The sequence below is a fragment of the Salmo salar genome, chromosome 07 (genome assembly GCF_965601325.2).
Source record: "Salmo salar chromosome 07, fSalSal1, whole genome shotgun sequence".
In the NCBI taxonomy this organism is placed as follows: Eukaryota; Metazoa; Chordata; class Actinopteri; order Salmoniformes; family Salmonidae; genus Salmo; species Salmo salar.
This window is the reverse complement of record NC_138297.1, coordinates 27,720,064-27,741,983: the sequence shown is the minus strand read 5'-3', so window position 1 is coordinate 27,741,983 and position 21,920 is coordinate 27,720,064. Positions and strand designations below refer to the sequence as shown.

Genomic DNA, 21,920 nt, shown 5'->3' with positions numbered 1-21,920 from the left:
GAGGGTGAATATAATCACAAGTCTCTGTGGCGCAATTGGTTAGCGCCTTAGGCCGTTAGTTTAAAGGTTGGTGATTTGAGCCCACGCAGAGATGCTATCATTCCATTTATACTGATGTGGAAAGACCTTCCTGGATTTACAGTAAGCTCGCTTTTGACCTGCTTTGTTTCCTATTGTCACATGTGATTGGTGTGTTGTTGAACATGAAAGATGACAAGTTCCTATACCTGCTGCTATACTATACCTAAATGGCTGTCAATGGTCTCTGATCTTCTGTTACTCAATAGCTTGATCATTCTGTGGTCTCCATGGAACATATCATTTATGCATATTAATCCGGCATGTATGACAATGTAAATGATGTCAATCTGGCATGAAAACCCTTAGCATTTAAATGTATTTCGCTTGAAGGACAATGTTGGTCCAGTATGTGTGTATTTGTGTGAATATGTGTGCCTATACGACATGAAAGTGACTCGCCATTACATCATTCTTCCAGGGTCAGTCCCCTAATTATTTTGAATGGGCTTGGCGATCATATATTACATTCGTGAAAACGCAGTTGTTTAAGATATATATTTATCAAATTATATTTGTGATTGTGGCTGAATTTACTCCTGCCAGATGCCTTTTTATATAATGTTGTGCTGACGAACATTGTGCTACATTTTTGCCCTTTTAAGGCCATTCAAAAAGCTAACAAACGTTAGAAAACTACAGGACTACTTCCTTGAAAATGTTGCGGCACTTTCGATGCACGTTGACACAACCATTGGAACAAAGTGTTGTTGTTTCGTAAACTCCATGTACAGTTGGATGAGATCACGGATGGCCAGCGATCAAGTGTCAGGGTCAGACACACAACAAGTCTCTGTGGCGCAATTGGTTATCGCGTTAGACTGTTAATCTAAAGGTTGGTGGTTCGAGCCCACCCAGGGACGAGAGTTTTCAGTTTGTTGTGCTCCATGATGCGGATGTGACATCCTGGACCTGTAATGAGATTCCCTGTTACTTTGTCCTGCTGAGGGTCAATGCCAACACAAGCCTCTCTAGTGCAATCAGTTAGTGTGTTTGACTATCTATCTAAAGATTGGTGCTTCGACACCACCCATGGATGACATTTTTCAGATTGTAGCGATGTGAAACTTCCTTACTTGTAGTGAGCTTCCATGAGACTTTGGCCTGCTGAGGGTGAATATAATCACAAGTCTCTGTGGCGCAATTGGTTAGCGCCTTAGGCCGTTAGTTTAAAGGTTGGTGATTTGAGCCCACCCAGAGATGCTATCATTCCATTTATACTGATGTGGAAAGACCTTCCTGGATTTACAGTAAGCTCGCTTTTGACCTGCTTTGTTTCCTATTGTCACATGTGATTGGTGTGTTGTTGAACATGAAAGATGACAAGTTCCTATACCTGCTGCTATACTATACCTAAATGGCTGTCAATGGTCTCTGATCTTCTGTTACTCAATAGCTTGATCATTCTGTGGTCTCCATGGAACATATCATTCATTCATATTAATCCGGCATGTATGACAATGTAAATGATGTCAATCTGGCATGAAAACCCTTAGCATTTAAATGTATTTCGCTTGAAGGACAATGTTGGTCCAGTATGTGTGTATTTGTGTGAATATGTGTGCCTATACGACATGAAAGTGACTCGCCATTACATCATTCTTCCAGGGTCAGTCCCCTAATTATTTTGAATGGGCTTGGCGATCATATATTACATTCGTGAAAACGCAGTTGTTTAAGTTATATATTTATCAAATAATATTTGTGATTGTGGCCAAATTTACTCCTGCCAGATGCCTTTTTATATAATGTTGTGCTGACGAACATTGTGCTACATTTTTGCCCTTTTAAGGCCATTCAAAAAGCTAACAAACGTTAGAAAACTACAGGGCTACTTCCTTGAAAATGTTGCGGCACTTTCGATGCACGTTGACACAACCATTGGAACAAAGTGTTGTTGTTTCGTAAACTCCATGTACAGTTGGATGAGATCACGGATGGCCAGCGATCAAGTGTCAGGGTCAGACACACAACAAGTCTCTGTGGCGCAATTGGTTAGCGCGTTAGACTGTTAATCTAAAGGTTGGTGGTTCGAGCCCACCCAGGGACGAGAGTTTTCAGTTTGTTGTGCTCCATGATGCGGATGTGACATCCTGGACCTGTAATGAGATTCCCTGTTACTTTGTCCTGCTGAGGGTCAATGTCAACACAAGCCTCTCTAGTGCAATCAGTTAGTGTGTTTGACAATCTATCTAAAGATTGGTGCTTCGACACCACCCATGGATGACATTTTTCAGATTGTAGCGATGTGAAACTTCCTGACTTGTAGAGAGCTTCCATGAGACTTTGGCCTGCTGAGGGTGAATATAATCACAAGTCTCTGTGGCGCAATTGGTTAGCGCCTTAGGCCGTTAGTTTAAAGGTTGGTGATTTGAGCCCACCCAGAGATGCTATTTTTTCATTTATACTGATGTGGAAAGACCTTCCTGGATTTACAGTAAGCTCGCTTTTGACCTGCTTTGTTTCCTATTGTCACATGTGATTGGTGTGTTGTTGAACATGAAAGATGACAAGTTCCTATACCTGCTGCTATACTATACCTAAATGGCTGTCAATGGTCTCTGATCTTCTGTTACTCAATAGCTTGATCATTCTGTGGTCTCCATGGAACATATCATTCATTCATATTAATCCGGCATGTATGACAATGTAAATGATGTCAATCTGGCATGAAAACCCTTAGCATTTAAATGTATTTCGCTTGAAGGACAATGTTGGTCCAGTATGTGTGTATTTGTGTGAATATGTGTGCCTATACGACATGAAAGTGACTCGCCATTACATCATTCTTCCAGGGTCAGTCCCCTAATTATTTTGAATGGGCTTGGCGATCATATATTACATTCGTGAAAACGCAGTTGTTTAAGATATATATTTATCAAATTATATTTGTGATTGTGGCCAAATTTACTCCTGCCAGATGCCTTTTTATATAATGTTGTGCTGACGAACATTGTGCTACATTTTTGCCCTTTTAAGGCCATTCAAAAAGCTAACAAACGTTAGAAAACTACAGGGCTACTTCCTTGAAAATGTTGCGGCACTTTCGATGCACATTGACACAACCATTGGAACAAAGTGTTGTTGTTTCGTAAACTCCATGTACAGTTGGATGAGATCACGGATGGCCAGCGATCAAGTGTCAGGGTCAGACACACAACAAGTCTCTGTGGCGCAATTGGTTAGCGCGTTAGACTGTTAATCTAAAGGTTGGTGGTTCGAGCCCACCCAGGGACGAGAGTTTTCAGTTTGTTGTGCTCCATGATGCGGATGTGACATCCTGGACCTGTAATGAGATTCCCTGTTACTTTGTCCTGCTGAGGGTCAATGTCAACACAAGCCTCTCTAGTGCAATCAGTTAGTGTGTTTGACAATCTATCTAAAGATTGGTGCTTCGACACCACCCATGGATGACTTTTTTCAGATTGTAGCGATGTGAAACTTCCTGACTTGTAGAGAGCTTCCATGAGACTTTGGCCTGCTGAGGGTGAATATAATCACAAGTCTCTGTGGCGCAATTGGTTAGCGCCTTAGGCCGTTAGTTTAAAGGTTGGTGATTTGAGCCCACCCAGAGATGCTATTTTTTCATTTATACTGATGTGGAAAGACCTTCCTGGATTTACAGTAAGCTCGCTTTTGACCTGCTTTGTTTCCTATTGTCACATGTGATTGGTGTGTTGTTGAACATGAAAGATGACAAGTTCCTATACCTGCTGCTATACTATACCTAAATGGCTGTCAATGGTCTCTGATCTTCTGTTACTCAATAGCTTGATCATTCTGTGGTCTCCATGGAACATATCATTCATTCATATTAATCCGGCATGTATGACAATGTAAATGATGTCAATCTGGCATGAAAACCCTTAGCATTTAAATGTATTTCGCTTGAAGGACAATGTTGGTCCAGTATGTGTGTATTTGTGTGAATATGTGTGCCTATACGACATGAAAGTGACTCGCCATTACATCATTCTTCCAGGGTCAGTCCCCTAATTATTTTGAATGGGCTTGGCGATCATATATTACATTCGTGAAAACGCAGTTGTTTAAGATATATATTTATCAAATTATATTTGTGATTGTGGCCAAATTTACTCCTGCCAGATGCCTTTTTATATAATGTTGTGCTGACGAACATTGTGCTACATTTTTGCCCTTTTAAGGCCATTCAAAAAGCTAACAAACGTTAGAAAACTACAGGGCTACTTCCTTGAAAATGTTGCGGCACTTTCGATGCACATTGACACAACCATTGGAACAAAGTGTTGTTGTTTCGTAAACTCCATGTACAGTTGGATGAGATCACGGATGGCCAGCGATCAAGTGTCAGGGTCAGACACACAACAAGTCTCTGTGGCGCAATTGGTTAGCGCGTTAGACTGTTAATCTAAAGGTTGGTGGTTCGAGCCCACCCAGGGACGAGAGTTTTCAGTTTGTTGTGCTCCATGATGCGGATGTGACATCCTGGACCTGTAATGAGATTCCCTGTTACTTTGTCCTGCTGAGGGTCAATGTCAACACAAGCCTCTCTAGTGCAATCAGTTAGTGTGTTTGACAATCTATCTAAAGATTGGTGATTCGACACCACCCATGGATGACATTTTTCAGATTGTAGCGATGTGAAACTTCCTGACTTGTAGAGAGCTTCCATGAGACTTTGGCCTGCTGAGGGTGAATATAATCACAAGTCTCTGTGGCGCAATTGGTTAGCGCCTTAGGCCGTTAGTTTAAAGGTTGGTGATTTGAGCCCACCCAGAGATGCTATTTTTTCATTTATACTGATGTGGAAAGACCTTCCTGGATTTACAGTAAGCTCGCTTTTGACCTGCTTTGTTTCCTATTGTCACATGTGATTGGTGTGTTGTTGAACATGAAAGATGACAAGTTCCTATACCTGCTGCTATACTATACCTAAATGGCTGTCAATGGTCTCTGATCTTCTGTTACTCAATAGCTTGATCATTCTGTGGTCTCCATGGAACATATCATTCATTCATATTAATCCGGCATGTATGACAATGTAAATGATGTCAATCTGGCATGAAAACCCTTAGCATTTAAATGTATTTCGCTTGAAGGACAATGTTGGTCCAGTATGTGTGTATTTGTGTGAATATGTGTGCCTATACGACATGAAAGTGACTCGCCATTACATCATTCTTCCAGGGTCAGTCCCCTAATTATTTTGAATGGGCTTGGCGATCATATATTACATTCGTGAAAACGCAGTTGTTTAAGATATATATTTATCAAATTATATTTGTGATTGTGGCCGAATTTACTCCTGCCAGATGCCTTTTTATATAATGTTGTGCTGACGAACATTGTGCTACATTTTTGCCCTTTTAAGGCCATTCAAAAAGCTAACAAACGTTAGAAAACTACAGGGCTACTTCCTTGAAAATGTTGCGGCACTTTCGATGCACATTGACACAACCATTGGAACAAAGTGTTGTTGTTTCGTAAACTCCATGTACAGTTGGATGAGATCACGGATGGCCAGCGATCAAGTGTCAGGGTCAGACACACAACAAGTCTCTGTGGCGCAATTGGTTAGCGCGTTAGACTGTTAATCTAAAGGTTGGTGGTTCGAGCCCACCCAGGGACGAGAGTTTTCAGTTTGTTGTGCTCCATGATGCGGATGTGACATCCTGGACCTGTAATGAGATTCCCTGTTACTTTGTCCTGCTGAGGGTCAATGTCAACACAAGCCTCTCTAGTGCAATCAGTTAGTGTGTTTGACAATCTATCTAAAGATTGGTGATTCGACACCACCCATGGATGACATTTTTCAGATTGTAGCGATGTGAAACTTCCTGACTTGTAGAGAGCTTCCATGAGACTTTGGCCTGCTGAGGGTGAATATAATCACAAGTCTCTGTGGCGCAATTGGTTAGCGCCTTAGGCCGTTAGTTTAAAGGTTGGTGATTTGAGCCCACCCAGAGATGCTATTTTTTCATTTATACTGATGTGGAAAGACCTTCCTGGATTTACAGTAAGCTCGCTTTTGACCTGCTTTGTTTCCTATTGTCACATGTGATTGGTGTGTTGTTGAACATGAAAGATGACAAGTTCCTATACCTGCTGCTATACTATACCTAAATGGCTGTCAATGGTCTCTGATCTTCTGTTACTCAATAGCTTGATCATTCTGTGGTCTCCATGGAACATATCATTCATTCATATTAATCCGGCATGTATGACAATGTAAATGATGTCAATCTGGCATGAAAACCCTTAGCATTTAAATGTATTTCGCTTGAAGGACAATGTTGGTCCAGTATGTGTGTATTTGTGTGAATATGTGTGCCTATACGACATGAAAGTGACTCGCCATTACATCATTCTTCCAGGGTCAGTCCCCTAATTATTTTGAATGGGCTTGGCGATCATATATTACATTCGTGAAAACGCAGTTGTTTAAGATATATATTTATCAAATTATATTTGTGATTGTGGCCGAATTTACTCCTGCCAGATGCCTTTTTATATAATGTTGTGCTGACGAACATTGTGCTACATTTTTGCCCTTTTAAGGCCATTCAAAAAGCTAACAAACGTTAGAAAACTACAGGGCTACTTCCTTGAAAATGTTGCGGCACTTTCGATGCACATTGACACAACCATTGGAACAAAGTGTTGTTGTTTCGTAAACTCCATGTACAGTTGGATGAGATCACGGATGGCCAGCGATCAAGTGTCAGGGTCAGACACACAACAAGTCTCTGTGGCGCAATTGGTTAGCGCGTTAGACTGTTAATCTAAAGGTTGGTGGTTCGAGCCCACCCAGGGACGAGAGTTTTCAGTTTGTTGTGCTCCATGATGCGGATGTGACATCCTGGACCTGTAATGAGATTCCCTGTTACTTTGTCCTGCTGAGGGTCAATGTCAACACAAGCCTCTCTAGTGCAATCAGTTAGTGTGTTTGACAATCTATCTAAAGATTGGTGCTTCGACACCACCCATGGATGACTTTTTTCAGATTGTAGCGATGTGAAACTTCCTGACTTGTAGAGAGCTTCCATGAGACTTTGGCCTGCTGAGGGTGAATATAATCACAAGTCTCTGTGGCGCAATTGGTTAGCGCCTTAGGCCGTTAGTTTAAAGGTTGGTGATTTGAGCCCACCCAGAGATGCTATTTTTTCATTTATACTGATGTGGAAAGACCTTCCTGGATTTACAGTAAGCTCGCTTTTGACCTGCTTTGTTTCCTATTGTCACATGTGATTGGTGTGTTGTTGAACATGAAAGATGACAAGTTCCTATACCTGCTGCTATACTATACCTAAATGGCTGTCAATGGTCTCTGATCTTCTGTTACTCAATAGCTTGATCATTCTGTGGTCTCCATGGAACATATCATTCATTCATATTAATCCGGCATGTATGACAATGTAAATGATGTCAATCTGGCATGAAAACCCTTAGCATTTAAATGTATTTCGCTTGAAGGACAATGTTGGTCCAGTATGTGTGTATTTGTGTGAATATGTGTGCCTATACGACATGAAAGTGACTCGCCATTACATCATTCTTCCAGGGTCAGTCCCCTAATTATTTTGAATGGGCTTGGCGATCATATATTACATTCGTGAAAACGCAGTTGTTTAAGATATATATTTATCAAATTATATTTGTGATTGTGGCCGAATTTACTCCTGCCAGATGCCTTTTTATATAATGTTGTGCTGACGAACATTGTGCTACATTTTTGCCCTTTTAAGGCCATTCAAAAAGCTAACAAACGTTAGAAAACTACAGGGCTACTTCCTTGAAAATGTTGCGGCACTTTCGATGCACATTGACACAACCATTGGAACAAAGTGTTGTTGTTTCGTAAACTCCATGTACAGTTGGATGAGATCACGGATGGCCAGCGATCAAGTGTCAGGGTCAGACACACAACAAGTCTCTGTGGCGCAATTGGTTAGCGCGTTAGACTGTTAATCTAAAGGTTGGTGGTTCGAGCCCACCCAGGGACGAGAGTTTTCAGTTTGTTGTGCTCCATGATGCGGATGTGACATCCTGGACCTGTAATGAGATTCCCTGTTACTTTGTCCTGCTGAGGGTCAATGTCAACACAAGCCTCTCTAGTGCAATCAGTTAGTGTGTTTGACAATCTATCTAAAGATTGGTGCTTCGACACCACCCATGGATGACATTTTTCAGATTGTAGCGATGTGAAACTTCCTGACTTGTAGAGAGCTTCCATGAGACTTTGGCCTGCTGAGGGTGAATATAATCACAAGTCTCTGTGGCGCAATTGGTTAGCGCCTTAGGCCGTTAGTTTAAAGGTTGGTGATTTGAGCCCACCCAGAGATGCTATTTTTTCATTTATACTGATGTGGAAAGACCTTCCTGGATTTACAGTAAGCTCGCTTTTGACCTGCTTTGTTTCCTATTGTCACATGTGATTGGTGTGTTGTTGAACATGAAAGATGACAAGTTCCTATACCTGCTGCTATACTATACCTAAATGGCTGTCAATGGTCTCTGATCTTCTGTTACTCAATAGCTTGATCATTCTGTGGTCTCCATGGAACATATCATTCATTCATATTAATCCGGCATGTATGACAATGTAAATGATGTCAATCTGGCATGAAAACCCTTAGCATTTAAATGTATTTCGCTTGAAGGACAATGTTGGTCCAGTATGTGTGTATTTGTGTGAATATGTGTGCCTATACGACATGAAAGTGACTCGCCATTACATCATTCTTCCAGGGTCAGTCCCCTAATTATTTTGAATGGGCTTGGCGATCATATATTACATTCGTGAAAACGCAGTTGTTTAAGATATATATTTATCAAATTATATTTGTGATTGTGGCCGAATTTACTCCTGCCAGATGCCTTTTTATATAATGTTGTGCTGACGAACATTGTGCTACATTTTTGCCCTTTTAAGGCCATTCAAAAAGCTAACAAACGTTAGAAAACTACAGGGCTACTTCCTTGAAAATGTTGCGGCACTTTCGATGCACATTGACACAACCATTGGAACAAAGTGTTGTTGTTTCGTAAACTCCATGTACAGTTGGATGAGATCACGGATGGCCAGCGATCAAGTGTCAGGGTCAGACACACAACAAGTCTCTGTGGCGCAATTGGTTAGCGCGTTAGACTGTTAATCTAAAGGTTGGTGGTTCGAGCCCACCCAGGGACGAGAGTTTTCAGTTTGTTGTGCTCCATGATGCGGATGTGACATCCTGGACCTGTAATGAGATTCCCTGTTACTTTGTCCTGCTGAGGGTCAATGTCAACACAAGCCTCTCTAGTGCAATCAGTTAGTGTGTTTGACAATCTATCTAAAGATTGGTGCTTCGACACCACCCATGGATGACTTTTTTCAGATTGTAGCGATGTGAAACTTCCTGACTTGTAGAGAGCTTCCATGAGACTTTGGCCTGCTGAGGGTGAATATAATCACAAGTCTCTGTGGCGCAATTGGTTAGCGCCTTAGGCCGTTAGTTTAAAGGTTGGTGATTTGAGCCCACCCAGAGATGCTATTTTTTCATTTATACTGATGTGGAAAGACCTTCCTGGATTTACAGTAAGCTCGCTTTTGACCTGCTTTGTTTCCTATTGTCACATGTGATTGGTGTGTTGTTGAACATGAAAGATGACAAGTTCCTATACCTGCTGCTATACTATACCTAAATGGCTGTCAATGGTCTCTGATCTTCTGTTACTCAATAGCTTGATCATTCTGTGGTCTCCATGGAACATATCATTCATTCATATTAATCCGGCATGTATGACAATGTAAATGATGTCAATCTGGCATGAAAACCCTTAGCATTTAAATGTATTTCGCTTGAAGGACAATGTTGGTCCAGTATGTGTGTATTTGTGTGAATATGTGTGCCTATACGACATGAAAGTGACTCGCCATTACATCATTCTTCCAGGGTCAGTCCCCTAATTATTTTGAATGGGCTTGGCGATCATATATTACATTCGTGAAAACGCAGTTGTTTAAGATATATATTTATCAAATTATATTTGTGATTGTGGCCAAATTTACTCCTGCCAGATGCCTTTTTATATAATGTTGTGCTGACGAACATTGTGCTACATTTTTGCCCTTTTAAGGCCATTCAAAAAGCTAACAAACGTTAGAAAACTACAGGGCTACTTCCTTGAAAATGTTGCGGCACTTTCGATGCACATTGACACAACCATTGGAACAAAGTGTTGTTGTTTCGTAAACTCCATGTACAGTTGGATGAGATCACGGATGGCCAGCGATCAAGTGTCAGGGTCAGACACACAACAAGTCTCTGTGGCGCAATTGGTTAGCGCGTTAGACTGTTAATCTAAAGGTTGGTGGTTCGAGCCCACCCAGGGACGAGAGTTTTCAGTTTGTTGTGCTCCATGATGCGGATGTGACATCCTGGACCTGTAATGAGATTCCCTGTTACTTTGTCCTGCTGAGGGTCAATGTCAACACAAGCCTCTCTAGTGCAATCAGTTAGTGTGTTTGACAATCTATCTAAAGATTGGTGCTTCGACACCACCCATGGATGACTTTTTTCAGATTGTAGCGATGTGAAACTTCCTGACTTGTAGAGAGCTTCCATGAGACTTTGGCCTGCTGAGGGTGAATATAATCACAAGTCTCTGTGGTGCAATTGGTTAGCGCCTTAGGCCGTTAGTTTAAAGGTTGGTGATTTGAGCCCACCCAGAGATGCTATTTTTTCATTTATACTGATGTGGAAAGACCTTCCTGGATTTACAGTAAGCTCGCTTTTGACCTGCTTTGTTTCCTATTGTCACATGTGATTGGTGTGTTGTTGAACATGAAAGATGACAAGTTCCTATACCTGCTGCTATACTATACCTAAATGGCTGTCAATGGTCTCTGATCTTCTGTTACTCAATAGCTTGATCATTCTGTGGTCTCCATGGAACATATCATTCATTCATATTAATCCGGCATGTATGACAATGTAAATGATGTCAATCTGGCATGAAAACCCTTAGCATTTAAATGTATTTCGCTTGAAGGACAATGTTGGTCCAGTATGTGTGTGTTTGTGTGAATATGTGTGCCTATACGACATGAAAGTGACTCGCCATTACATCATTCTTCCAGGGTCAGTCCCCTAATTATTTAGAATGGGCTTGGCGATCATATATTACATTCGTGAAAACGCAGTTGTTTAAGATATATATTTATCAAATTTTATTTGTGATTGTGGCTGAATTTACTCCTGCCAGATGCCTTTTTATATAATGTTGCGCTGACGAACATTGTGCTACATTTTTGCCCTTTTAAGGCCATTCAAAAAGCTAACAAACGTTAGAAAACTACAGGGCTACTTCCTTGAAAATGTTGCGGCACTTTCGATGCACAAAGTGTTGTTTTTTCGTAACCTCCATGTACAGTTGGATGAGATCACGGATGGCCAGCGATCAAGTGTCACGGTCAGACATATAACAAGTCTCTGTGGCGCAATTGGTTAGCGCGTTAGACTGTTAATCTAAAGGTTGGTGGTTCGAGCGCATCCAGGGACGAGAGTTTTCACTTTGTTGTGCTCCATGATGCGGATGTGACATCCTGGACCTGTAATGAGATTCCCTGTTACTTTGTCCTGCTGAGGGTCAATGCCAACACAAGCCTCTCTAGTGCAATCAGTTAGTGTGTTTGACAATCTATCTAAAGATTGGTGCTTCGACACCACCCATGGATGACATTTTTCAGATGGTAGCGATGTGAAACTTCCTGACTTGTAGTGAGCTTCCATGAGACTTTGGCCTGCTGAGGGTGAATATAATCACAAGTCTCTGTGGTGCAATTGGTTAGCGCCTTAGGCCGTTAGTTTAAAGGTTGGTGATTTGAGCCCACCCAGAGATGCTATCATTCCATTTATACTGATGTGGAAAGACCTTCCTGGATTTACAGTAAGCTCGCTTTTGACCTGCTTTGTTTCCTATTGTCACATGTGATTGGTGTGTTGTTGAACATGAAAGATGACAAGTTCCTATACCTGCTGCTATACTATACCTAAATGGCTGTCAGTGGTCTCTGATCTTCTGTTACTCAATAGCTTGATCATTCTGTGGTCTCCATGGAACATATCATTTATTCATATTAATCCGGCAAGTATGACAATGTAAATGATGTCAATCTGGCATGAAAACCCTTAGCATTTAAATGTATTTCGCTTGAAGGACAATGTTGGTCCAGTATGTGTGTGTTTGTGTGAATATGTGTGCCTATACGCCATGAACGTGACTCGCCATTACATCATTCTTCCAGGGTCAGTCCCCTAATTATTTTGAATGGGCTTGGCGATCATATATTACATTCGTGAAAACGCAGTTGTTTAAGATATATATTTATCAAATTATATTTGTGATTGTGGCTGAATTTACTCCTGCCAGATGCCTTTTTATATAATGTTGCGCTGACGAACATTGTGCTACATTTTTGCCCTTTTAAGGCCATTCAAAAAGCTAACAAACGTTAGAAAACTACAGGGCTACTTCCTTGAAAATGTTGCGGCACTTTCGATGCACGTTGACACAACCATTGGAACAAAGTGTTGTTGTTTCGTAAACTCCATGTACAGTTGGATGAGATCACGGATGGCCAGTGATCAAGTGTCAGGGTCAGACACACAAAAAGTCTCTGTGGCGCAATTGGTTAGCGCGTTAGACTGTTAATCTAAAGGTTGGTGGTTCGAGCCCACCCAGGGACGAGAGTTTTCAGTTTGTTGTGCTCCATGATGCGGATGTGACATCCTGGACCTGTAATGAGATTCCCTGTTACTTTGTCCTGCTGAGGGTCAATGCCAACACAAGCCTCTCTCGTGCAATCAGTTAGTGTGTTTGGCAATCTATCTAAAGATTGGTGCTTCGACACCACCCATGGATGACATTTTTCAGATTGTAGCGATGTGAAACTTCCTGACTTGTAGTGAGCTTCCATGAGACTTTGGCCTGCTGAGGGTGAATATAATCACAAGTCTCTGTGGCGCAATTGGTTAGCGCCTTAGGCCGTTAGTTTAAAGGTTGGTGATTTGAGCCCACCCAGAGATGCTATCATTCCATTTATACTGATGTGGAAAGACCTTCCTGGATTTACAGTAAACTCGCTTTTGACCTGCTTTGTTTCCTATTGTCACATGTGATTGGTGTGTTGTTGAACATGAAAGATGACAAGTTCCTATACCTGCTGCTATACTATACCTAAATGGCTGTCAATGGTCTCTGATCTTCTGTTACTCAATAGCTTGATCATTCTGTGGTCTCCATGGAACATATCATTTATTCATATTAATCCGGCAAGTATGACAATGTAAATGATGTCAATCTGGCATGAAAACCCTTAGCATTTAAATGTATTTCGCTTGAAGTACAATGTTGGTCCAGTATGTGTGTATTTGTGTGAATATGTGTGCCTATAGGACATGAAAGTGACTCGCCATTACATCATTCTTCCAGGGTCAGTCCCCTAATTATTTTGAATGGGCTTGGCGATCATATATTACATTCGTGAAAACGCAGTTGTTTAAGATATATATTTATCAAATTTTATTTGTGATTGTGGCTGAATTTACTCCTGCCAGATGCCTTTTTATATAATGTTGCGCTGACGAACATTGTGCTACATTTTTGCCCTTTTAAGGCCATTCAAAAAGCTAACAAACGTTAGAAAACTACAGGGCTACTTCCTTGAAAATGTTGCGGCACTTTCGATGCACGTTGAAACAACCATTGGAACAAAGTGTTGTTGTTTCGTAAACTCCATGTACAGTTGGATGAGATCACGGATGGCCAGCAATCAAGTGTCAGGGTCAGACACACAACAAGTCTCTGTGGCGCAATTGGTTAGCGTGTTAGACTGTTAATCTAAAGGTTGGTGGTTCGAGCGCATCCAGGGACGAGAGTTTTCAGTTTGTTGTGCTCCATGATGCGGATGTGACATCCTGGACCTGTAATGAGATTCCCTGTTACTTTGTCCTGCTGAGGGTCAATGCCAACACAAGCCTCTCTAGTGCAATCAGTTAGTGTGTTTGACAATCTATCTAAAGATTGGTTCTTCGACACCACCCATGGTTGACATTTTTCAGATTGTAGCGATGTGAAACTTCCTGACTTGTAGTGAGCTTCCATGAGACTTTGGCCTGCTGAGGGTCAATATAATCACAAGTCTCTGTGGCGCAATTGGTTAGCGCCTTATGCCGTTAGTTTAAAGGGTGGTGATTTGAGCCCACCCAGAGATGCTATCTTTCCATTTATAGTGATGTGGAAAGACCTTCCTGGATTTACAGTAAGCTCGCTTTTGACCTGCTTTGTTTTCTATTGTCACATGTGATTGGTGTGTTGTTGAACATGAAAGATGACAAGTTCCTATACCTGCTGCTATACTATACCTAAATGGCTGTCAATGGTCTCTGATATTATGTTACTCAATAGCTTGATCATTCTGTGGTCTCCATGGAACATATCATTTATTCATATTAATCCGGCAAGTATGACAATGTAAATGATGTCAATCTGGCATGAAAACCCTTAGCATTTAAATGTATTTCGCTTGAAGGACAATGTTGGTCCAGTATGTGTGTGTTTGTGTGAATATGTGTGCCTATACGCCATGAAGTGACTCGCCATTACATCATTGTTCCAGGTTCAGTCCCCTAATTATTTAGAATGGGCTTGGCGATCATATATTACATTCGTGAAAACGCAGTTGTTTAAGATATATATTTATCAAATTTTATTTGTGATTGTGGCTGAATTTACTCCTGCCAGATGCCTTTTTATATAATGTTGCGCTGACGAACATTGTGCTACATTTTTGCCCTTTTAAGGCCATTCAAAAAGCTAACAAACGTTAGAAAACTACAGGGCTACTTCCTTGAAAATGTTGCGGCACTTTCGATGCACGTTGAAACAACCATTGGAACAAAGTGTTGTTGTTTCGTAAACTCCATGTACAGTTGGATGAGATCACGGATGGCCAGCAATCAAGTGTCAGGGTCAGACACACAACAAGTCTCTGTGGCGCAATTGGTTAGCGTGTTAGACTGTTAATCTAAAGGTTGGTGGTTCGAGCGCATCCAGGGACGAGAGTTTTCAGTTTGTTGTGCTCCATGATGCGGATGTGACATCCTGGACCTGTAATGAGATTCTCTGTTACTTTGTCCTGCTGAGGGTCAATGCCAACACAAGCCTCTCTAGTGCAATCAGTTAGTGTGTTTGACAATCTATCTAAAGATTGGTTCTTCGACACCACCCATGGTTGACATTTTTCAGATTGTAGCGATGTGAAACTTCCTGACTTGTAGTGAGCTTCCATGAGACTTTGGCCTGCTGAGGGTCAATATAATCACAAGTCTCTGTGGCGCAATTGGTTAGCGCCTTATGCCGTTAGTTTAAAGGGTGGTGATTTGAGCCCACCCAGAGATGCTATCTTTCCATTTATAGTGATGTGGAAAGACCTTCCTGGATTTACAGTAAGCTCGCTTTTGACCTGCTTTGTTTCCTATTGTCACATGTGATTGGTGTGTTGTTGAACATGAAAGATGACAAGTTCCTATACCTGCTGCTATACTATACCTAAATGGCTGTCAATGGTCTCTGATGTTATGTTACTCAATAGCTTGATCATTCTGTGGTCTCCATGGAACATATCATTTATTCATATTAATCCGGCAAGTATGACAATGTAAATGATGTCAATCTGGCATTAAAACCCTTAGCATTTAAATGTATTTCGCTTGAAGGACAATGTTGGTCCAGTATGTGTGTGTTTGTGTGAATATGTGTGCCTATACGCCATGAAAGTGACTCGCCATTACATCATTCTTCCAGGGTCAGTCCCCTAATTATTTTGAATGGGCTTGGCGATCATATATTACATTCGTGAAAACGCAGTTGTTTAAGATATATATTTATCAAATTATATTCGTGATTGTGGCTGAATTTACTCCTGCCAGATGCCTTTTTATATAATGTTGCGCTGACGAACATTGTGCTACATTTTTGCCCTTTTAAGGCCATTCAAAAAGCTAACAAACGTTAGAAAACTACAGGGCTACTTCCTTGAAAATGTTGCGGCACTTTCGATGCACGTTGACACAACCATTGGAACAAAGTGTTGTTGTTTCGTAAACTCCATGTACAGTTGGATGAGATCACGGATGGCCAGCGATCAAGTGTCAGGGTCAGACACACAACAAGTCTCTGTGGCGCAATTGGTTAGCCCGTTAGACTGTTAATCTAAAGGTTGGTGGTTCGAGCCCACCCAGGGACGAGAGTTTTCAGTTTGTTGTGCTCCATGATGCGGATGTGACATCCTGGACCTGTAATGAGATTCCCTGTTACTTTGTCCTGCTGAGGGTCAATGCCAACACAAGCCTCTCTAGTGCAATCAGTTAGTGTGTTTGACAATCTATCTAAAGATTGGTGCTTCGACACCACCCATGGATGACGTTTTTCAGATGGTAGCGATGTGAAACTTCCTGACTTGTAGTGAGCTTCCATGAGACTTTGGCCTGCTGAGGGTGAATATAATCACAAGTCTCTGTGGTGCAATTGGTTAGCGCCTTAGGCCGTTAGTTTAAAGGTTGGTGATTTGAGCCCACCCAGAGATGCTATCATTCCATTTATACTGATGTGGAAAGACCTTCCTGGATTTACAGTAAGCTCGCTTTTGACCTGCTTTGTTTCCTATTGTCACATGTGATTGGTGTGTTGTTGAACATGAAAGATGACAAGTTCCTATACCTGCTGCTATACTATACCTAAATGGCTGTCAGTGGTCTCTGATCTTCTGTTACTCAATAGCTTGATCATTCTGTGGTCTCCATGGAACATATCATTTATTCATATTAATCCGGCAAGTATGACAATGTAAATGATGTCAATCTGGCATGAAAACCCTTAGCATTTAAATGTATTTCGCTTGAAGGACAATGTTGGTCCAGTATGTGTGTGTTTGTGTGAATATGTGTGCCTATACGCCATGAAGTGACTCGCCATTACATCATTCTTCCAGGTTCAGTCCCCTAATTATTTAGAATGGGCTTGGCGATCATATATTACATTCGTGAAAACGCAGTTATTTAAGATATATATTTATCAAATTTTATTTGTGATTGTGGCTGAATTTACTCCTGCCAGATGCCTTTTTATATAATGTTGCGCTGACGAACATTGTGCTACATTTTTGCCCTTTTAAGGCCATTCAAAAAGCTAACAAACGTTAGAAAACTACAGGGCTACTTCCTTGAAAATGTTGCGGCACTTTCGATGCACAAAGTGTTGTTTTTTCGTAACCTCCATGTACAGTTGGATGAGATCACGGATGGCCAGCGATCAAGTGTCACGGTCAGACATATAACAAGTCTCTGTGGCGCAATTGGTTAGCGCGTTAGACTGTTAATCTAAAGGTTGGTGGTTCGAGCGCATCCAGGGACGAGAGTTTTCACTTTGTTGTGCTCCATGATGCGGATGTGACATCCTGGACCTGTAATGAGATTCCCTGTTACTTTGTCCTGCTGAGGGTCAATGCCAACACAAGCCTCTGTAGTGCAATCAGTTAGTGTGTTTGACAATCTATCTAAAGATTGGTTCTTCGACACCACCGATGGTTGACATTTTTCAGATTGTAGCGATGTGAAACTTCCTGACTTGTAGTGAGCTTCCATGAGACTTTGGCCTGCTGAGGGTCAATATAATCACAAGTCTCTGTGGCGCAATTGGTTAGCGCCTTAGGCCGTTAGTTTAAAGGTTGGTGATTTGAGCCCACCCAGAGATGCTATCTTACCATTTATAGTGCTGTGGAAAGACCTTCCTGGATTTACCGTAAGCTCGCTTTTGACCTGCTTTGTTTCCTATTGTCACATGTGATTGGTGTGTTGTTGAACATGAAACATGACAAGTTCCTATACCTGCTGCTATACTATACCTAAATGGCTGTCAATGGTCTCTGATATTATGTTACTCAATAGCTTGATCATTCTGTGGTCTCCATGGAACATATCATTTATTCATATTAATCCGGCAAGTATGACAATGTAAATGATGTCAATCTGGCATGAAAACCCTTAGCATTTAAATGTATTTCGCTTGAAGGACAATGTTGGTCCAGTATGTGTGTGTTTGTGTGAATATGTGTGCCTATACGCCATGAAAGTGACTCGCCATTACATCATTCTTCCAGGGTCAGTCCCCTAATTATTTTGAATGGGCTTGGCGATCATATATTACATTCGTGAAAACGCAGTTGTTTAAGATATATATTTATCAAATTATATTCGTGATTGTGGCTGAATTTACTCCTGCCAGATGCCTTTTTATATAATGTTGCGCTGACGAACATTGTGCTACATTTTTGCCCTTTTAAGGCCATTCAAAAAGCTAACAAACGTTAGAAAACTACAGGGCTACTTCCTTGAAAATGTTGCGGCACTTTCGATGCACGTTGAAACAACCATTGGAACAAAGTGTTGTTGTTTCGTAAACTCCATGTACAGTTGGATGAGATCACGGATGGCCAGCAATCAAGTGTCAGGGTCAGACACACAACAAGTCTCTGTGGCGCAATTGGTTAGCGTGTTAGACTGTTAATCTAAAGGTTGGTGGTTCGAGCGCATCCAGGGACGAGAGTTTTCAGTTTGTTGTGCTCCATGATGCGGATGTGACATCCTGGACCTGTAATGAGATTCCCTGTTACTTTGTCCTGCTGAGGGTCAATGCCAACACAAGCCTCTCTAGTGCAATCAGTTAGTGTGTTTGACAATCTATCTAAAGATTGGTTCTTCGACACCACCCATGGTTGACATTTTTCAGATTGTAGCGATGTGAAACTTCCTGACTTGTAGTGAGCTTCCATGAGACTTTGGCCTGCTGAGGGTCAATATAATCACAAGTCTCTGTGGCGCAATTGGTTAGCGCCTTATGCCGTTAGTTTAAAGGGTGGTGATTTGAGCCCACCCAGAGATGCTATCTTTCCATTTATAGTGATGTGGAAAGACCTTCCTGGATTTACAGTAAGCTCGCTTTTGACCTGCTTTGTTTCCTATTGTCACATGTGATTGGTGTGTTGTTGAACATGAAAGATGACAAGTTCCTATACCTGCTGCTATACTATACCTAAATGGCTGTCAATGGTCTCTGATGTTATGTTACTCAATAGCTTGATCATTCTGTGGTCTCCATGGAACATATAATTTATTCATATTAATCCGGCAAGTATGACAATGTAAATGATGTCAATCTGGCATTAAAACCCTTAGCATTTAAATGTATTTCGCTTGAAGGACAATGTTGGTCCAGTATGTGTGTGTTTGTGTGAATATGTGTGCCTATACGCCATGAAGTGAATCGCCATTACATCATTCTTCCAGGTTCAGTCCCCTAATTATTTAGAATGGGCTTGGCGATCATATATTACATTCGTGAAAACGCAGTTATTTAAGATATATATTTATCAAATTTTATTTGTGATTGTGGCTGAATTTACTCCTGCCAGATGCCTTTTTATATAATGTTGCGCTGACGAACATTGTGCTACATTTTTGCCCTTTTAAGGCCATTCAAAAAGCTAACAAACGTTAGAAAACTACAGGGCTACTTCCTTGAAAATGTTGCGGCACTTTCGATGCACAAAGTGTTGTTTTTTCGTAACCTCCATGTACAGTTGGATGAGATCACGGATGGCCAGCGATCAAGTGTCACGGTCAGACATATAACAAGTCTCTGTGGCGCAATTGGTTAGCGCGTTAGACTGTTAGTCTAAAGGTTGGTGGTTCGAGCGCATCCAGGGACGAGAGTTTTCACTTTGTTGTGCTCCATAATGCGGATGTGACATCCTGGACCTGTAATGAGATTCCCTGTTACTTTGTCCTGCTGAGGGTCAATGCCAACACAATCCTCTCTCGTGCAATCAGTTAGTGTGTTTGACAATCTATCTAAAGATTGGTGCTTCGACACCCATGGATGACATTTTTCAGATTGTAGCGATGTGAAACTTCCTGACTTGTAGTGAGCTTCCATGAGACTTTGGCCTGCTGAGGATGAATATAATCACAAGTCTCTGTGGCGCAATTGGTTAGCCCCTTAGGCCGTTAGTTTAAAGGTTGGTGATTTGAGCCCACCCAGAGATGCTATCATTCCATTTATACTGATGTGGAAAGACCTTCCTGGATTTACAGTAAGCTCGCTTTTGACCTGCTTTGTTTCCTATTGTCACATGTGATTGGTGTGTTGTTGAACATGAAAGATGACAAGTTCCTATACCTGCTGCTATACTATACCTAAATGGCTGTCAGTGGTCTCTGATCTTCTGTTACTCAATAGCTTGATCATTCTGTGGTCTCCATGGAACATATCATTTATTCATATTAATCCGGCAAGTATGACAATGTAAATGATGTCAATCTGGCATGAAAACCCTTAGCATTTAAATGTATTTCGCTTGAAGGACAATGTTGGTCCAGTATGTGTGTGTTTGTGTGAATATGTGTGCCTATACGCCATGAAAGTGACTCGCCATTACATCATTCTTCCAGGGTCAGTCCCCTAATTATTTTGAATGAGCTTGGCGATCATATATTACATTCGTGAAAACGCTGTTGTTTAAGATATATATTTATCAAATTATATTTATGATTGTGGCCAAATTTACTCCTGCCAGATGCCTTTTTATATAATGTTGTGCTGACGAACATTGTGCTACATTTTTGCCCTTTTAAGGCCATTCAAAAAGCTAACAAACGTTAGAAAACTACAGGGCTACTTCCTTGAAAATGTTGCGGCACTTTCGATGAACGTTGACACAACCATTGGAACAAAGTGTTGTTGTTTCGTAAACTCCATGTACAGTTGGATGAGATCACGGATGGCCAGCGATCAAGTGTCAGGGTCAGACACACAACAAGTCTCTGTGGCGCAATTGGTTAGCGCATTAGACTGTTAATCTAAAGGTTGGTGGTTCGAGCCCACCCAGGGACGAGAGTTTTCAGTTTGTTGTGCTCCATGATGCGGATGTGACATCCTGGACCTGTAATGAGATTCCCTGTTACTTTGTCCTGCTGAGGGTCAATGCCAACACAAGCCTCTCTAGTGCAATCAGTTAGTGTGTTTGACAATCTATCTAAAGATTGGTGCTTCGACACCACCCATGGATGACATTTTTCAGATGGTAGCGATGTGAAACTTCCTGACTTGTAGTGAGCTTCCATGAGACTTTGGCCTGCTGAGGGTGAATATAATCACAAGTCTCTGTGGTGCAATTGGTTAGCGCCTTAGGCCGTTAGTTTAAAGGTTGGTGATTTGAGCCCACCAAGAGATGCTATCATTCCATTTATACTGATGTGGAAAGACCTTCCTGGATTTACAGTAAGCTCGCTTTTGACCTGCTTTGTTTCCTATTGTCACATGTGATTGGTGTGTTGTTGAACATGAAAGATGACAAGTTCCTATACCTGCTGCTATACTATACCTAAATGGCTGTCAGTGGTGTCTGATCTTCTGTTACTCAATAGCTTGATCATTCTGTGGTCTCCATGGAACATATCATTTATTCATATTAATCCGGCAAGTATGACAATGTAAATGATGTCAATCTGGCATGAAAACCCTTTGCATTTAAATGTATTTCGCTTGAAGGACAATGTTGGTCCAGTATGTGTGTGTTTGTGTGAATATGTGTGCCTATACGCCATGAACGTGACTCGCCATTACATCATTCTTCCGGGGTCAGTCCCCTAATTATTTTGAATGGGCTTGGCGATCATATATTACATTCGTGAAAACGCAGTTGTTTAAGATATATATTTATCAAATTATATTTGTGATTGTGGCTGAATTTACTCCTG

The 21,920-nt window shown here is 41.3% G+C and overlaps 12 non-coding genes across 12 annotated transcripts; all 12 read left to right on the top strand.

Moving 5' to 3' along the window:
• The first annotated feature begins 867 nt into the window (after positions 1–867).
• Positions 868–941, top strand: trnan-guu (transfer RNA asparagine (anticodon GUU)). The gene has a single exon. It is a non-coding gene; the product is annotated as a tRNA-Asn (tRNA).
• Positions 942–2,054: 1,113 nt separating this feature from the next.
• trnan-guu (transfer RNA asparagine (anticodon GUU)) lies at positions 2,055–2,128 on the top strand. The gene has a single exon. It is a non-coding gene; the product is annotated as a tRNA-Asn (tRNA).
• A 1,113-nt stretch (positions 2,129–3,241) lies between these two features.
• Positions 3,242–3,315, top strand: trnan-guu (transfer RNA asparagine (anticodon GUU)). Its single transcript has one exon. It is a non-coding gene; the product is annotated as a tRNA-Asn (tRNA).
• A 1,113-nt stretch (positions 3,316–4,428) lies between these two features.
• trnan-guu (transfer RNA asparagine (anticodon GUU)) lies at positions 4,429–4,502 on the top strand. Its single transcript has one exon. It is a non-coding gene; the product is annotated as a tRNA-Asn (tRNA).
• A 1,113-nt stretch (positions 4,503–5,615) lies between these two features.
• Positions 5,616–5,689, top strand: trnan-guu (transfer RNA asparagine (anticodon GUU)). The gene has a single exon. It is a non-coding gene; the product is annotated as a tRNA-Asn (tRNA).
• Positions 5,690–6,802: 1,113 nt separating this feature from the next.
• On the top strand, positions 6,803–6,876 carry trnan-guu (transfer RNA asparagine (anticodon GUU)). The gene has a single exon. It is a non-coding gene; the product is annotated as a tRNA-Asn (tRNA).
• A 1,113-nt stretch (positions 6,877–7,989) lies between these two features.
• trnan-guu (transfer RNA asparagine (anticodon GUU)) lies at positions 7,990–8,063 on the top strand. Its single transcript has one exon. It is a non-coding gene; the product is annotated as a tRNA-Asn (tRNA).
• A 1,113-nt stretch (positions 8,064–9,176) lies between these two features.
• trnan-guu (transfer RNA asparagine (anticodon GUU)) lies at positions 9,177–9,250 on the top strand. The gene has a single exon. It is a non-coding gene; the product is annotated as a tRNA-Asn (tRNA).
• A 1,113-nt stretch (positions 9,251–10,363) lies between these two features.
• Positions 10,364–10,437, top strand: trnan-guu (transfer RNA asparagine (anticodon GUU)). The gene has a single exon. It is a non-coding gene; the product is annotated as a tRNA-Asn (tRNA).
• A 2,280-nt stretch (positions 10,438–12,717) lies between these two features.
• trnan-guu (transfer RNA asparagine (anticodon GUU)) lies at positions 12,718–12,791 on the top strand. Its single transcript has one exon. It is a non-coding gene; the product is annotated as a tRNA-Asn (tRNA).
• Positions 12,792–16,277: 3,486 nt separating this feature from the next.
• trnan-guu (transfer RNA asparagine (anticodon GUU)) lies at positions 16,278–16,351 on the top strand. The gene has a single exon. It is a non-coding gene; the product is annotated as a tRNA-Asn (tRNA).
• Positions 16,352–20,980: 4,629 nt separating this feature from the next.
• trnan-guu (transfer RNA asparagine (anticodon GUU)) lies at positions 20,981–21,054 on the top strand. Its single transcript has one exon. It is a non-coding gene; the product is annotated as a tRNA-Asn (tRNA).
• The last annotated feature ends 866 nt before the right edge of the window (positions 21,055–21,920 follow it).